Source organism: Emys orbicularis, chromosome 4, assembly GCF_028017835.1.
Source record: "Emys orbicularis isolate rEmyOrb1 chromosome 4, rEmyOrb1.hap1, whole genome shotgun sequence".
Classification (NCBI taxonomy): Eukaryota; Metazoa; Chordata; order Testudines; family Emydidae; genus Emys; species Emys orbicularis.
The window spans coordinates 120185236-120201476 of NC_088686.1; the positions used below are offsets into that span (position 1 = coordinate 120185236).

General features: G+C 59.0%; 1 pseudogene; it reads left to right on the plus strand.

Moving 5' to 3' along the window:
* The window catches only part of LOC135877806 (voltage-dependent L-type calcium channel subunit alpha-1S-like), an 80241-nt pseudogene extending 64269 nt beyond the window's left edge, over nucleotides 1-15972 (plus strand).
* The last annotated feature ends 269 nt before the right edge of the window (nucleotides 15973-16241 follow it).

Here is a 16241-nt window from a genome sequence, read left to right on the forward strand (position 1 = left end):
GCGAGGGGAACCCCGAGTGCTCTAGAAAACACGGATGGGCCTTCACGCGGGTGACCGCTGACAGGATGGATTTCACCCACTGCATCTTGGCTTTCCCTTTAGCCATTGGCTGTGTGCGGTGTTCCCTCGGGGCGGAACGAATGGATCGGTGGTTTGTTTCCCCACAGGTAACTTTGAGCAGGCCAACGAGGAGCTGAGGGCCATTATCAAGAAGATCTGGAAGAGAACTAGCATGAAACTCCTGGACCAGGTCATTCCACCAATTGAAGGTGCGTCTTTGCCATGCTCCCTGGCTTATTTCTCCCCGGTACCCTCTGCCTGCCCCCTCCGCTGCCCCACACCACTCGGACGGGGGCTGGGTATAGCCACTGGGCAGTGTTAATGGCCTCACTTGACTTTCTCCCCTCCAGAGGATGAGGTGACCGTGGGCAAGTTCTACGCGACCTTCCTCATCCAGGAGCACTTTAGGAAGTTCATGAAGTGCCAGGAGGAGTATTATGGGTATCGGCCCAAAAAGAACGCCATTGCTATCCAGGTCAGTGCAAACAGGTCTGGGGATCCCAGCCGCTCCTCTTGCCTGGATAAAGCAGCCAGCTTGTCCCTCCTGCACAAGGGCAGGGCAGGGCTCAGGGGGCAGAATTGCCTAGTGGATAGAGACCCGGGCTCGGCCACCAGCGCCGCTGGGCAAGTCATTTCCCCTCTCTGTGCCTCAGTTCCCCCAGCTGTAAAATTGGGATAGGGATACTGACCTCTGTGGTAAAGCACATTGGGATCTCCTCGTGAAAAGTGCTTCACAAGAGCTAGGTGGTGGTGTTGTTATATGCTGGGCAAGGTGGGAAGCAGGCCTAAGTATTTGAAGGTGTCGGTACGAGGCTGGCCAAGGAATTCTCGAGGATGGCTGGAGAGGAAGCACTGGGACGGAGCTGAACAAAGGGAAATGGAGACAGGGGAACAGTCTGTGGGTGGAAGCTCTGTCCCTTAGAACACTGGAAATGGGGCTGCACAAAGGGTACGTTGCAGGGCGAGCCCGTGGATGACCCCAAACAGGTCTCAGTGTGTAAGTGAGGGGACCTCATGTTAAGAGGAACAGTCCTGAAACGGAGGAGGCTGGCCCGGCCTAAGGGAGCGCTTGGAGGCTGCCTCCTCGGGGCCTGGCAGTTGGTCTCTGCTGCACACAGCTTGGACTCGGGCCTTGACTGAGCTCTGGGCTTTCAAGGGCTTCCCATGATGGAATCTCAGAGCTGGTGCCCTCACACCACCCTTCCTGCAGCCCTGCTCCTTCCACGAGAGCCCAGGCTCAGTCTCTACTGAGGCAGCGCGCTCTAGAGGAGTAAGCACAGTGGTGAGCAGCAGGACTCCTGGGTTCTTTCCCCGCTCTGCCACTGACTCATGTAGCCATGGGCAAGTCACTTCCCTCCTGTCTGCCTTGGTTTCTCCACCCATGAAATGGGGACAAAGAGGCAGGGACAAGGGGAAGGTCTGAGGCTCGTGTCGCTCCCTGCCCCCCCTTCTGGCTGATGGAACGAACAGCCCCACGCAAGAGTTTCAAACTGGAGTCCAGTCTCCCTGCATCAGAGGTCCTGGGGGGCATGTCCCGAGCACAGAGGACTCCTCCCCTGGGGAGATGGGGGCATTTCTTTTGTCCAACCTGGAATGCAGCCATGTCTCGGGGTTCCCATGGCCTCCCTGCGGGGTGTAGGATCATCTGTCCCTGGGTATTAAATCCAATTCCAACATGTGCAAGGTGAGATGTGCCAGCCCCCATGGCCCTGCGAGAGGGGCAGAGATGCCGCTGCCCTAGAGAGACACCCCCCACCCCACGGCTCAGCCCGTTTACCCTCCTCCAGCCCCATTGTGTGAAGTCCCCCTTTCCTCCACACCCAGTGCACAGAGCTAGCGCCGTGGGAGAGGCTGCTGAACCAGCAGGCACCAGAGCGCCCCCTTTGGGAAGTAGGCAGGGCAGCCTGGGCTCGGTGAAGGCAGTTGCGGGGCCAGGGCTGAGGGTTCGGGGAAGGAAGCTGGAGCTGCCAGGCCACGGGGCTTTGCTGAGCCTCCTTCTCCCCTTGCCCGGTGAGGAAAAGCTCGCCCTGCCACCAGCAGCCCCGTGAGCGACCTCCCCATCTCTGTCCATCCCACCAGGCCGGTCTGAGAAGCATCGAAGAGGAAGCTGCGCCCGAGATACACCGAGCGATCTCTGGGGACCTGACCGCCGAGGAGGAGCTGGAGAGGGCCATGATGGAGGCAGCGATTGAGGAAGGGATATACAGGGTGAGCACAGTGGGAGGTACCACCCTCTAACCCCACACATACCAGCCCCACCGTCTGTGTCCCATGCAGAGCCTAGCACACTGAGAGGTGACTGCTGCAGACAGGGTAGGGGCCAGCCAGCAGGTGCCAGGGGTGAGTGATGATGCCCGAGATCATAGTCATATTGTCATGGCCGCTTGGTGCCAAACGCTTGGGCAGGACCCAGCTCTGTGTGAGCACGTGAGTTGGCTGGGGGGCACAAAGCCACTAGCACGGGAGATGCCACAGTCCGTGGAGATGGGCCTGATCACAGAGGAGAGTGTCAGTCACAGGAAACCACGTCACCGACTGGCTAAGTGGGTCCTGGGTCACCGTCTCCTCTGTTCCCAGGCGTTAGGGTGGGCAAAGTTTTTGGCCCGAGGGCCACATCTGGGTATAGAATTGTATGGCAGGCCCTGAATGCTCACGAAATTGGGGTTGGGGTGCGGGACGAGGTGAGGGCTCTGGCTGGGGGTGCGGGCTCTGGGGTGGGGCCAGAAATGAGGAGTTCAGGATGTGGGAGGGGGCTCCGGGCTGGGTCGGGGGGGTAGGGTGCAGGGGGTGTTGAGAGCTCCGGCTGGGGGTGCGGGCTCTGGGGTGGGGCTGGGAATGAGGGGCTGGGAATGGGGTGTAGGAGGGTGCTCTGGGCTGGGACCGAGGGGTTCGGAGCATGGAAGGGGTATCAGGGCTGGGGCAGGGGGTTGGGGCATGGAGGGGGGGCTTAGGGGTGCAGGCTCCAGGCGGCACTTACCTCAAGCGGCTCCCAGAAGCAGCGGCATGTCCCCCCTCTGGCTCCTATGTGGAGGCACGACCAGCCCCATCTGCAGGCGCCGCCCCTGCAGCTCCCATTGGCCGTGGTTCCCGACCAATGGGAGCTGCGGGGGCAGTGCTTGGGGCAGAAGCAGTGTGCAGAGCGGAGTCCCCTGGCTGCCCCTACGCATAGGAGCGGGGACATGCTGCTGCTTCCAGGAGCTGCGTGGAGCGGCCCCTGACCCTGCTCCCTGGCTGGAGCGGGGCAAGCCCCAGACCCCGCTCCCCAGCAGGAACTTGAGGGCCGGATTAAAGCGGCTGGTGGGCCAGATCCGGCCTGCAGGCCATAGTCTGCCCACCCCTGTGTTAGGTGGAGCTGTGGGCTGGTGACCTGAGCTCAGGGATCTCTGGGTTCTAATCCCAGCACTGGTGTTATCTCCCTGGCTGTCCCTTCCCCTCCCCTGTACAATGGGGATAATGGTACTGACCCCCCCCCCCGGACTGCAGAGCGGGATATTAACCAGTTAACGTGATGGAAGAGTGCTCGTTCCTGGGATGGACTGGCTAGTGTGTATTGGCACCTCTGCCAGGTGCACAACTATGTGCACAGACCGAACACTGCTGACAGAGATTCCCTCTGCACTCACTATGCTGGGAGCTTCCAATTGGCTGTGGTGTAATGATAACCATGGCAACCCAGGTTGCCAGCAGTCTGTGACAGTGTCCTGCCCAGTCTCACTCCTCAGGGAATCCCTCGCGTTCAGAGCTGCCTGTGAGTATGGGAGGGTTTATCTGGTAGGAGAGGCAGTGCTGCCTAGTGGATGGGCTGGGACTGGGCTGCAACTCAGGAGACCTGGGTTCTATTCCCAGCTCTGCCATGGACCTACTGGGTAACCTAAGGCAACTCACTTCCCTGCTCTGTGCCTCAGTTTCCCCCACTGTGAAGTGAGGAGCTGACCCCCCTATTTATAAAGTGCTTTGAGAACAGCTCTGTAAGAACTGGGACTGTTACTACTGCTGCCCTGCTGTGCATGATCTTAAATTCAGCCACCATGACTGGCCTTTGCTGGCTCACCATGGGTCCAAACCCATCCGGACCGTCGGGCAGCATGTGCCTCGGGCAGCATGTGCCACGGGCAGGGAAGCCTCGAGAAGCACCACTGTCAAGGCCCGCTCTGACCTCTCCCCTCTTGGTTCCAGAGGACGGGTGGCTTGTTCGGTCATGTTGACTCCTTCATGGAGCGGAACAGCCCCCTGCAGCCCCACGTGACCAGCCAGAGACCCCTGCAGTTCACCGAAGTGGGGAGTGAAGACTTGGACTCCCCTGTCTTCCTTGATGACTTCCCCCCAGACAGGAACACCAACACCAACAACAGCAACACAGCCACACGGTAATGCTCGGCGGTCGGAGACAGCCCCCCAGGGCGCGTGGCGGCGGGGGCCACAAGGCAATGTGCTGTCTGTATAAACGGCGCAGTCTCCATAAGAGAGGAACCCGACTGCGCGGCTGCTGTGACTTGGGGAGCAGGGGGAAGCTCGGCGCTCGGGGACTGTGAGCCCGGGTGCAGCCGTGGGTGCTTGTGCGTGCGTGCACATGTGAGTGTGCACCCGTGCATATGTTTACTCTTGTGTGGGTCGGGCCAGACACTGGCCACCTTACTCCCCTTTAACCATGGGAGGGTGCAGTTTCTGCCTTCAGGTCTCAGGCAAAAACAGATGCCTGCATTGCCCAGGTCTCATTTACAGAGCATGGCACATGCCTCCCCATGGCCAGGCAGCTTCACCCCTTCACCAGTGGTTCTCAACCTATTTATCATTGTGGCCCACAAAGTGTTACCTGGGCCACAGGCTAAGAACCACAGGGCCCCCCATCTAACCCCCCCACAAACCCCTATGCTCAGTGCCCTCCGCCCACAGACCCCTCCACAGAGTGGGGGCAGAAGCGGAGAATTGGATGTGGGGTGTGGGGCAGGGACCCCAACCTGGACGCTGCTGTGCGGGGACCCCTAACCCCGACCCCCACTGTGTGGGGCTGGGGGGCAGCCAGGACCCTGACTCCAGACCCTGCCAGGACCCCACTGTACAGGGCCCAGCAGCAGCCGTCTGCCTGGACCCTGCCACGCGGTAGCTAGTTGCCTGGTCCCAGGGCCCGCCTTGCGGCCTCTATCACACAGCTGAGCGGGCCGCAGCTGTGTACTAATTGGGCTGCATGCGGCCCGCCTAGGGTGACCAGACAGCAAGTGTGAAAAATCGGGACGGAGGGTGGGGGGTAATAGGAGCCTATATAAGAAAGAGACCCAAAAATCGGGACTGTCCCTATAAAATCGGGACATCTGGTCACCCTACGTGGGCCATGGGTTGAGAACCGCTGTTCTACACTGTGCTTCCCATAGGGCACACGCGGGGTTAAGGAGAATACAGCGCCTCTTAAAAAAAGTGGGAGCACAGTCAGGGCCGGCTCCAGGGTTTTGGCCGCCCCAAGCAGCCAAACAAACAAACAAACAAAAAAGCCGCAATCGCGATCGCAATCTGCGGTGGCAATTCGGCGGGAGGTCCTTCGCTCCGAGCAGGAGTGAGGGACCGTCCGCTGAATTGCCGCCGAACAGCTGGACGTGCCGCCCCTCTCCGAAGTGGCCGCCCCAAGCACCTGCTTGGTAAGCTGGTGCCTGGAGCCGGCCCTGAGCACAGTGCTTTTGAAAGCGACTATCCCAGTACAGCCGGCGCAGATCCTGTTTACACCAGCAGATGTCAGACTAATCCCAGCAACAGGCACGGTGCAGCTGCCAGGCTGTTTTACCCCAGAGGAAGATGTGGCCCCAGATTATTGGTGGGGCACTCGAACAGAGCAGAGAGCGATTTAGAGCAGCAGCGAGCAGAGCCGCTCTGACACCGGGGGCGGCTCAGCCCCACTGCGAATCGGGCCGCGTGATTTCAGGCGCCCAGGCTAAAGCTCTGGTCACAGACTAGTTCTGTGCGCAGATGTACAGCTTTTGTGAAGCCCCGGACAGCTGTAGGTGCAATGAATGGCGCCTGCTGGCAGACTGCCCCTCCAAGGCTGCCCCTGTGACTGTTATCCATATGGACGCTGCAAGGACCTTGGGCTGGCCCCAGGGCTGGCATAAGCAGCGTGACTCCTTTGGCCTGAGCCCAGTTGTGCCCATCTGCATGTGGCTTTCGGTTTCCCAAACACTTCTTCGCTCCCTCTGGCCCTGGCGGTGATGTTATGTAGTTAGATAGCTCCAGAGAGTGCAGAAAAGACACAGCCACCGCCCAGAGCGCTTGTAATTGAAGCATGACATGCCCCTGGCAGGGTCATCAGCAGGGATTGGTTGAGGAGGCGAACCTCGGATCTGAACGCATCAGCTGCAACTGCTTTAAGGCCTGTAGCTCAGCAGCAGCAGACCCAGGAATATCTTTGCATGGTCCAGCTAGCAGGGGGCGATAGACTGCAGCGTTGTGCTAGCCCGGGGCCCGGACACCTGGACAAAACAACACAGGAGGGACAGAAACAGGAGGGCGGCGAAATGGGGGGACAAGGGTTACCCCACAAACATAACTAGGTTGCCCTCATGAGTCCTTCCGCTATCCGTCCTGGTGGGTGCTCCACCGTAGGATGTGTGCGCCCTGGACTGGAGCCTGCGACGTCGTGCTGGTGGGCCTGCGCCGGCTCCGAGCGACGGGATACAGGGAGGCGAGAGCCCACCGCCACTCAGTTCCTTCTCAGCCGCCTGTGGCTCGAGACCGAGTTTTCGGCGGGTAGCTGTGTTCTGCTTCCCGCCTTTCTCTCACCTCGGGAAAGACTTTTCTCGCGTATTTTCGTTTCTCATTTGTTTTCCTGCCCTATATTTTATTTTCATTTGTATTTCATCTGGCACGTTTCTGTGCTCTGGGAGAGGGGGTTCCCCATCTACTCCTGCACCTTTCTTTGTGCCGATCAATCTGTCGTGCCTAACACCCCAGGGGCTAAGCCCTTCCAGACTTGCCACAGGTCTTTTCCCCACAGTGACGGACATTGGAGTTACCTACAGTGTTTGGGGAACTCCCCCATCCCCTCAAAGTGTGTGATCTGTCTGGGGTTTGGGGGCAGGCCCCAAAATGACAGGGAGACGAGACTAGCAGTCCTGTTAATGGGACATGCTCTAGCTCTGGAGAGGTCCGCTTCCCCCAAGGCATTAGCACTGGCTCCTTCAGGCATCAGCCCAGCCTCAGCTGGGACCACGGAGACAAAGCCTTTGAAGAGGAGAAAGCACTCCTTCCCATCCAGAGACAGGGAGAAAAGGGGTAGGTCACCTCATAAGACCCACTCTCAGGAGCCCTCGTGTCCATTAAGGGTTACCGTAGAGGCTCCGACTGAGTCCGGTATCGAGGTGTCGGTACCATGTACCTGATCCTCCGTGGCACCATGATCCGCATGGGGCTACTGCACATCCCTTGGCATCGGCTTCTGACCCCAGCTCTGAAGTGATACTGGACCCTGCATCCGCCTCAGTACTGCAGCAGTCTCCATCTCAAGGTCCACATTTTCACCTCTGGCTGTCAGCGGCTGTCAGCGCCCTCCAGCTCCTTCCAGGTTTCAGTTATCTGAAGATCTCATCATTTCGGATGAGCCTGACACCATTGCTATGGGATCCGTCAGAGCCTCCTCACCGGTACAGCCCAGGCACCTGCAGGCCAAAACCCACCCAAGCCTCCAGCAGTCAGCATCCGCCACATTACCTGAGCCATCACGTAGCCTCTCAGGTCTCGGTACAGGAATCCTTCCTGGTGCCATACCATCCGTCTGCCTAGGGTCCCTGTACCAAGGAGGACCCTAGAGAACCCGCCAGGTCTCACAGACCCAGAGACGATAACTGTCATTGGGGACACTCTCCCTTTTCCTCCCCCCCATCAATGGGAGTCCTGGGGGCCATTTTGGTGACCAGTTCCACAGGATGCCAAGAAGAGATTACAGGCACCCACTGGTCCCATGCCATCCATGGCAAGCAGCTGTCTCTCTCCCAGTACCATGCACGTCTTCGGTACCGGACAATACACAGCAGGAGTCAGAGCCTCCACCTGAGGAGGTCTCACCTCCTTCAGCTGAGTCCTCTTCATCTGTGGCCGAGGCGGTAACGCCACCCCAGCCCTCCTCTGCTGATGAGTTCGAAACATTCCAGGAACTCATGAAGAGGCTGGCAGACTCTCTCCAAATCCCGCTAGAGGAAGTCCAGGAGTCATAACATTCTTTGGTGAATATCAATCCCCAAGGAAAGATTGCTCCGCCCGTTAATGAGGCATTGCTATCCCCAGCACAATTCCACCCACCTGAGAGAGAGCTGATAAGAAGTACTACATCCCACCAAAGGGGAGGGAGCACTTCTTTTCCCACCCTCGCACTAATTCCTTAGCAGCCAATGAAAGGAGCCGTCAGACTCGATCTAGACCCTCTCCAATAGACAATGAATCCAAGAGACTGGACGTATGGGGCAGAAAGCAACTCACCAGCTGCTCTTCAATTCCGTAGTGGCAATTTCGGGCCTGGGTGGTGAAATGGGACTTTACCACATACTCAGAACGTACACACTTCATTGAACATCTGCCACAAGACCAAAGAGACCGGTTTCAGTCCAGTGTTGTGGAGGTCCCATCCTTCCTCCTCCTGGGGCCAATCAAGCTGGTTCCAACAGCATCCATCAGGAAAGGATTCTATTCCAACTACTTCCTAGTTCCCGCGAGAGACGGAGGCGGGAGGCCGATTCTTGACCTCAGAAACTTGAGCAACTAAGTTCTAGCACAACAGTTCAGCATGGTGACACTCGCTCCCATTCTCCCATTGTTGGATCCAGGACACGGGCTCGTCGCCCACGACCTACAGGACGCCCATCACCACAAGTGTTTGCTTTGCTTTGTAATTGGACCACGATCAACATCAAGTTCTCCCCTCCGGACTCTCCACGGTGCCGAGGGTGTTTACGAAGTTCCTCTTGGCAGTAGTAGCTGGTCTCTGTCAATGGGGGATCTTGGTATTCCCATATTTGGACACCTGGTTGATCAGGGGTTGATCACTCCAAGAGGTCCAACCTGCCATGGCCAAGGCGTTAACTAGAACTTCGCATCAATCACAAAAAATTGATACTAACTCCAGTGTAAAGGATAAACTGCATAGGAGCCACTCGAGCCCACAACAGCAAGAGCCTATCTATTCTGGGAGACATCTTCCACCCTACCTGGCCTAATCTTGGTGCTACAGTTCAGCCCATAAACAATCATGAGGGCTCGTCTTCCACTCTTGGGACATACATCCTCCTGCACGTTCATGACTTCCTATGTAAGACTCCATCTCAGATGTCTCCAGGATGTGGTTTAGAACAGTAAATATCCCAGACAGACACCACCTGTCCAAAGGGGTCACGGTGCCTCAGAAGGTGTTGGATTCCCTTACATGACAGAAAGACCCACAGAGGGTCGGTGTGGGAACCCCATTCTTGCATCGCACACCATCAAAGATCCTCATGACAGATACGTCCTCTCTGAACCCCAGGGCCTGGCTCCCGAATGGTTCTCTCGACCATGGAGTTAACTCATTTGGCTGCAGTTCAGTCAGTTCGTTTGGCAGATGGCCCAGTACCGGCAAGACTTATCTCCGGAATGGAAACCCTTTCACTCTTGATGCTCTCTTTCTTCTTCCCAAGCCCTAGAAGTTTCCCTTTCCAAAATACTTGACCGCCAGCTGGAATTAAAGATACAGGGTCTCTCCGTGAGCTTTGTTAGAGTGCAGGTGGCTGCTCTCACAGTTTTCCAGTCACCCATCCAGGGCTTCTCGGTTTTTGCCCACCCTGTCACAGCCAGATTCCTCCAGGCTCTATACAATTGGTTTCCTCCTGTTTGGGACCCAGTGGGACCTCAACCTGCTTCTTAATGCTCCAAGGAAAGTCTCCTTTGAACCAACGACCACCTGCTCTCTCCTCCATATCGCCTTCAAAATTTCATTCCTGGGCGCCATTACTTCAGCAAGACGAATTGGAGAGCGGGGGGCACTCCTGGCTGACACACCATATCCCACCCTTTCATAGGGACAAGGTTCTACTGTGTCCCCAGCCCTATTTTCTTCCTAAGGTCTCCTTGGAAGATCACATTAACCAGGAGATTCGCCTGCCAGTGTTCTACCCACATCCTCAGGCCTCCAGAGAGGTCTCAAGCCTTCATTCGCGCTTGGATGAATGGATGTTCGATGGGCCCTTGCCTTCTCTGTGGACAGGACTAGGTCCTTGAGGGCCTCTCCCAGGCTACTTGTGTTGCTAACAGAATGAATGAAGGGCCAGCCTGTTCCTAGTCCATACAGGGGTTGTCTGTGTGTTGCAGGTTGTATTTTAACCTGTTATGACAGAATGGGGGTGCGTCCCCCCCGCCCCCCACGGTGACAGCACATTCCACTGGAACTCAGTCCACATCCAGTACGTTCCCATAGCAGAAATCTGCAGGACTGCGACTGGTCTTCTGCCAGCCCTGTGCCAAGCATGTGCCATGTCCCCTGCTTCCAGAGAGGACGCTGCCTTTGGTGATATCGTTCTCCGAACAGTCCTTGACTCACCTCTGTGGCATGCCCCTCCTCTCTGAGTTACTGCTCTGGAGTGCCCTGCAGTGGGGCGCCACAGGGACATACGCTCGACGAAGAAGGGACGGTGACTTACCTTACATAACTTGAGTTCTTCGAGATGCTTTGTTCCTATGGGTGCTCCACCTTCCCGGCCTCCTTCCCCTCCGCTGCAGATACGTCGCCCCGTTTCCCTCCTTCAGAGTACAAGGTGTGACTCTGTGCAGGCCTGCCAGCACGACTGCCGTCTCCGCATGCACATCCTATGGTGGAGCACCCATCGGGCCAGAACATCTCAAAGAACCCAGGTTTCAGAGGGGTAGCCATGTTAGTCTGTGTTCACCCCTGTTGATATTCACCCCTTCTTGTCCTCTGTTGGGAATGGGCCACATTCACCCTAATTGAATTGGCCTCGTTAGCACTGACCCCCCACTTGGTAAGGCAACTCCCATCTTTTCATGTGCTGTATATTTATACCTGCCTACTTTTTTTCACTTCATGCATCTGATGAAGTGGGTTCTAGCCCACGAAAGCTTATGCCCAAATAAATTTGTTAGTCTCTAAGGTGCCAAAAGAACCCAGGGTAAGTCACCTCTCCTTCTTCACACTTAGTGATGCTGTCCTGTCTGTCCCCATTCACCTCATCTATCTATCTATCTATCCCAAGACAGACCCTTCCATCATGTATCCATCCATCTGTCCATCTTACACATCCATCCATCCATCCATCCATCCATCCAGTACCTAGAGTGTCTGTCTGTCCAGTCATTGGTTCTCTCTCTAATACAAGTGGTGTTTGTGCTGTTTTTATTAATATGATTGGGTGGGGGGTGATTATGGCGGGGAGGAGATGAGCCCAGAGGTGCTGAAGAAGAGGATGGAGGGTAGAGGAGGGAGGGGAGGAGCCCAGAGGTGCTAAAGAAGAGGAGGGAGGGTAGAGGAGGGAGGGGATGAGGCCAGAGGTGCTGAAGAAGAGGAGGGAGGGTAGAGGAAGGAGGGGAGGAGCCCAGAGGTGCTGAAGAAGAGGAGGGAGGGTAGAGGAGGAAGGGGAGGAGACCAGAGGTGCTGAAGAATCGGAGGGAGGATAGAGGAGGGAGGGGAGGAGACCAGAGGTGCTAAAGAAGGGGATGGAGGGTAAAGGAGGGAGGGGATGAGACCAGAGGTGCTGAAGAAGGGGATGGAGGGTAGAGGAGGGAGGGGAGGAGTCCAGAGGTGCTGAAGAAGGGGATGGAGGGTAGAGGAGGGAGGGGATGAGACCAGGGGTGCTGAAGAAGGGGATGGAGGGTAGAGGAGGGAGGGGATGAGGCCAGAGGTGCTGAAGAAGAGGATGGGGGGTAGAAGAGGGAGGGGAGGACACCAGAGGTGCTGAAGAAGAGCATGGAGGGTAGAGGAGGGAGGGGAGGAGGCCAGAGGTGCTGAAGAAGGGGAGGGAGGGTAGAGGAGGCAGGGGATGAGGCCAGAGGTGCTGAAGAAGAGGATGGAGGGTAGAGGAGGGAGGGGCCCAGAGGTGCTGAAGAAGGGGATGGAGGGTAGAGGAGGGAGGGGATGTGGCCAGAGGTGCTGAAGAAGAGGATGGGGAGTAGAAGAGGGAGGGGAGGACACCAGAGGTGCTGAAGAAGAGCATGGAGGGTAGAGGAGGGAGGGGAGGAGGCCAGAGGTACTGAAGAAGGGGAGGGAGGGTAGAGGAGGGAGGGGATGAGACCAGAGGTGCTGAAGAAGAGGAGGGAGGGTAGAGGAGGGAGGGGATGAGGCCAGAGGTGCTGAAGAAGAGGATGGAGGGTAGAGGAGGGAGGGGATGAGGCCAGAGGTGCTGAAGAAGAGGAGGGAGGGTAGAGGAGGGAGGGGATGAGGCCAGAGGTGCTGAAGAAGAGGAGGGAGGGTAGAGGAGGGAGGGGAGGAGCCCAGAGGTGCTGAAGAAGAGGATGCGGGGTAGAGGAGGGAGCTGTGGTGGACAGAGGGCAGGAGGAAGTTAGGGTCTCGCATGGTGACTGACGCTTGTGAATGGAAGCCCTTGGAGGGGTGGCTGGGTGGTGGTCCCTGCGCCAGCCTGACGCTCTTTCCTGTCCCTGACAGGATGCAGTACGAGGACGAGCTGCGCAGGGAGAGGATGCTGCCGGCATCCTGCCAGCCACACTCTGCCCTGGGTCAGTACCTGCAGCATCGTCGCACCGGGCACTTCCTGGCCTTACTGGGAGGGGTGTCCTGGGGGGGCAGTGTCATGGCCTGGGGAAACTCCCAGCTTGCCAGATGGGCACAGGGTGGGACCCCATGTTTCACCAAGTGGCCTGGAGGATGGACCCTCTTTTGTCAGAGGGTTGGGAGGGAGGCCCCTCTTTTATTGGGGGGACCCCATAAGGCGTGGAAGGGAGGGGCCCCATTTTATGTGGGGGTGGGACTCCATTTTTCACCAAGGCAGCTGGTGAGCCCCCTTTTATCGGGGAGCAGGGGCTGTCTCTTCATGGCCCTAAGGATGAACTAAGCAATAGAAAGAGAAGCCAACACTGGAATTCCCTGCAGCAGCGAATGCAGATAACCTCCTTCCCTAGGGATGCCAGTTCTGGGGGGGGGGGGGGGGTCCTTTTCCCAGGGCGCCATGGCCCTCAAGGGGAGGTGAAGCAGGAGGCTGAATTTCCTGGGGTGCTGCAGGCTGAGTTCCCCCTCAGCCGGCAGAGACAGGAGGTCGTGGTTCCCAGGAGGGGTCATCCAGGTCTCCGTTTTCCCATCCCCATGTGCAGGCCTCGCCGGGGGCAGGGGCGGGCTGGGTGTAAGGCCGAGGGAAGGCCCGTGCTCAGCTCTTTCCCTGTGAGCAAGGGGCGCATCCAGTTCCCTCTGCCTCTCTCGGGGGGTTGCCGGGGAGGGGGCTGGCCCAGGGCTGGCTGGGGCATGTGCACAGGACCTCCAAGTGCACCAGCTCTGCTTCCCCAGCCCCCGCACTAGTCAGCCCCTTCCCAGCTGGCACCCCCTATGCCTCAGGGCCACAGCAGTGCCCTTCCCGTGGGCTCCCCACGTGACGCCCCCGTTCCCTTCCCCTCAGGCCACAACCGCTCCTTCCACCTGGAGAAGCGGCAGCGGTGGCTGGACAGGAGGCGTGCAGCCAGTGTCGGCGGATGCCCGGGATTGGAGCTGCAGGTAAATGGTGCTGGGATATCATTTGGCTCATCTGCGGCGGGGGGAGGCTAGTCCCCCTCCCACTTTGGGCTGGCCAAGACAACTGTGCACTAGAGGCACCGGGTCCCCCGGGGCCAGCTAGCAGGAGATCCCAGCTTGGCATCTGCCTCGTGCGCTGCGTCCACCCCAGCCTGGTTGGCCCCTGGGAAGCAGAACGGAGCCTGCACTCCTGGCCTATCCGCAGCAGAGACGCAGCCATGGGGCTGGAGGAAGCTGGGGGTGTCCCGGTGTCCAGCCACAAGCCCCCCGAATGGCTCAGGCGCAAAGACCCTCGTCTCCGGCACCCCTGCCCTCTTCCCAATGGCAACTGGAACGGCCCACAGGGCTGGAGCCTCTGCCGGGGCCACCGGTGGCCAGGAGTGGGGATGGGCGTACCAGGGAATGGAGCACTGGGGGGCGGGGGTTGTGCCTTGTTATATCCAGGTAATCACGGCTCCGCTATGTAAGGAGATGAGGCTCTGTAGCCTTGCCCCTTCTCTGCCCATTCCCCTGTCCTCTTCCGCCCTGCGCTCCAGAGGAAAGAAGGCCCCTGGGGCTATGGATGGGGCTGTTGCTAGCCTGGGGGAGTTGGCCATTGACTCTACAGGAGCCAAGTTCAAGTGACTGGGCAGTATCCTGGAGCTCAGAGCTTGGTCCCTGCTCTAGTGCCCAGCCAGGCAGGACTGGCCCTCGGGTTCTGTACCATCGCCAATGATCGCCACCTCTCCTTAAACTAACCGGGGCGCCCGGCTGTTCCCGGAGCCCGGCGTGGAGCAGGGCAGGCGCAGGTAGCGCTGTCCAAGTGCCGAGTCATTGCCCCGGAAGAGGCTGCGCTCTTCCTCCAAAGGGGTGCCACCGGGCGGCTAGCGGACGCCACGGCGGGCGAGAGGAATCTGAGCTGCTCTGCAAGCCTGGGGGGTGGCCCCTGGGCGATTCCACGGACCAGCCCCCACCTCGCCCACCTGTCGAGGCTGTTGCAGCACGTTCAGTATTGCTCACCCCCCAGGATGTGACTCTTGGCTCCTTCTCTGCCCAGCTGCCCAGAGAGGAGGCTGCTGCCCAGGAGCGGGGAGCGGACCTGACCTCCGAGTGCCAGCTGGATGGCGGCAGTGACATGAACGGGGAGGGAGACGCTGCTGCCTCCACCCCAGCCACCACCTTACTCATCCAGGAGGTAGCAGTGGGGCAGCACCCAGCAGGGGGACTGGCTGGGGTGGGACTGGAGAGACTGTTCCTGGGGGAGCGGTGAAAGGAGGAGAGAGGCCACAGCTCCTGGAGTGGGATGGGGTGAGGCCAGGGGGCGGGGGCAGAGGCAGGATGGGACGGGGGGAGTTGCCAGCCCTGAGCCTACGGATGGGATGGGAGCAGAGTTCATCCCCAGTTAGAGGGGTCGAAGGTCATCTATGGGGTGGTAAAGTAGGGGCAATGGGGGGACTTGGAGGGATCGGAATGGGGTGAAAGCAGAGATCAGTAATGGTGCTGGCACAGCGGTAAGGCAGGCAGAAAGCCAGCTGTGGGATAGACACAGGAAGGGGGCTGTGGGTTGGGAGTGAGGAGCACCAGCGGAGCTGTGTGTGTGAGGAGCCCAAGGCTGGGATAGCAGGGGCTGTGGGTCGGGATTGAGGGGCACCGGTGGAGCTGGAGGGAGCCCAGGGCTGGGATAGCAGGGGCTGTGGGTCGGGATTGCGGGGCACTGGTGGAGCCGGGGGGAGGGGGAAGTCCAGGGTCCCAGGGCTGGGATAGCAGGGGGTTGCAGGTCGGGATTGCGAGGCACCGGTGGAGCTGGGGGGAGCCCAGGGCTGGGATAGCAGGGGCTGTGGGTCGGGATTGAGGCGCACCGGCGGAGCTGCATATGGGGAATTTGCCGAGCATCTGCTCACACTTTGCTCTAGGCCCGGTTCGCTCCCGAGTGTGAACATTCCCAGCTCCACGGGTTTGTGCTAAGCTAGGAAGCGCAGGCATCAGCTGCACAGAGCCCAGAGGTCGTTTCTCCACAGCCCGAGCAGCCAGGCTATGCTGATCCCTTTCTTCTGCTGCAGGCTCTGCTCTCCAGGGGCCTGGGCGCTCTGGCCCGCGACCCATCCTTTGTGACGGCCATGAGAGCCGAGGTGGCTGCCACCTGCCAGCTGGAGATGGTGCTGATGGAAGAGGCCGTGGCCGAGCTGCTGAGGGGAAGGGAAAGCCCGGAGGGAGCAGAGGCCGGTTCCACCCACTGACACGCCTTGGCCACGTCCCTGCATAGCTCCCCTGGGCCCGGCACGCCTGACTCCCAGAGGCCATCTCCAGCCCCTGCCTGTGAGACGCTGCCGAGGATCCCCCTCGCCAACGGTGCCAGCCGGGAGGTGCTGCCCGTTTGTGGGCTTTGAGAGGGTTACCATGGAAACACAGCGCCATCTCCTCCCACGCACAGCCTTGACTGGTTGCTCTCTGCCCCGGGCCAGGCAGATGGGAGCCAGAGGAGGACTCGCCGGGCTGTTTGGGGAGG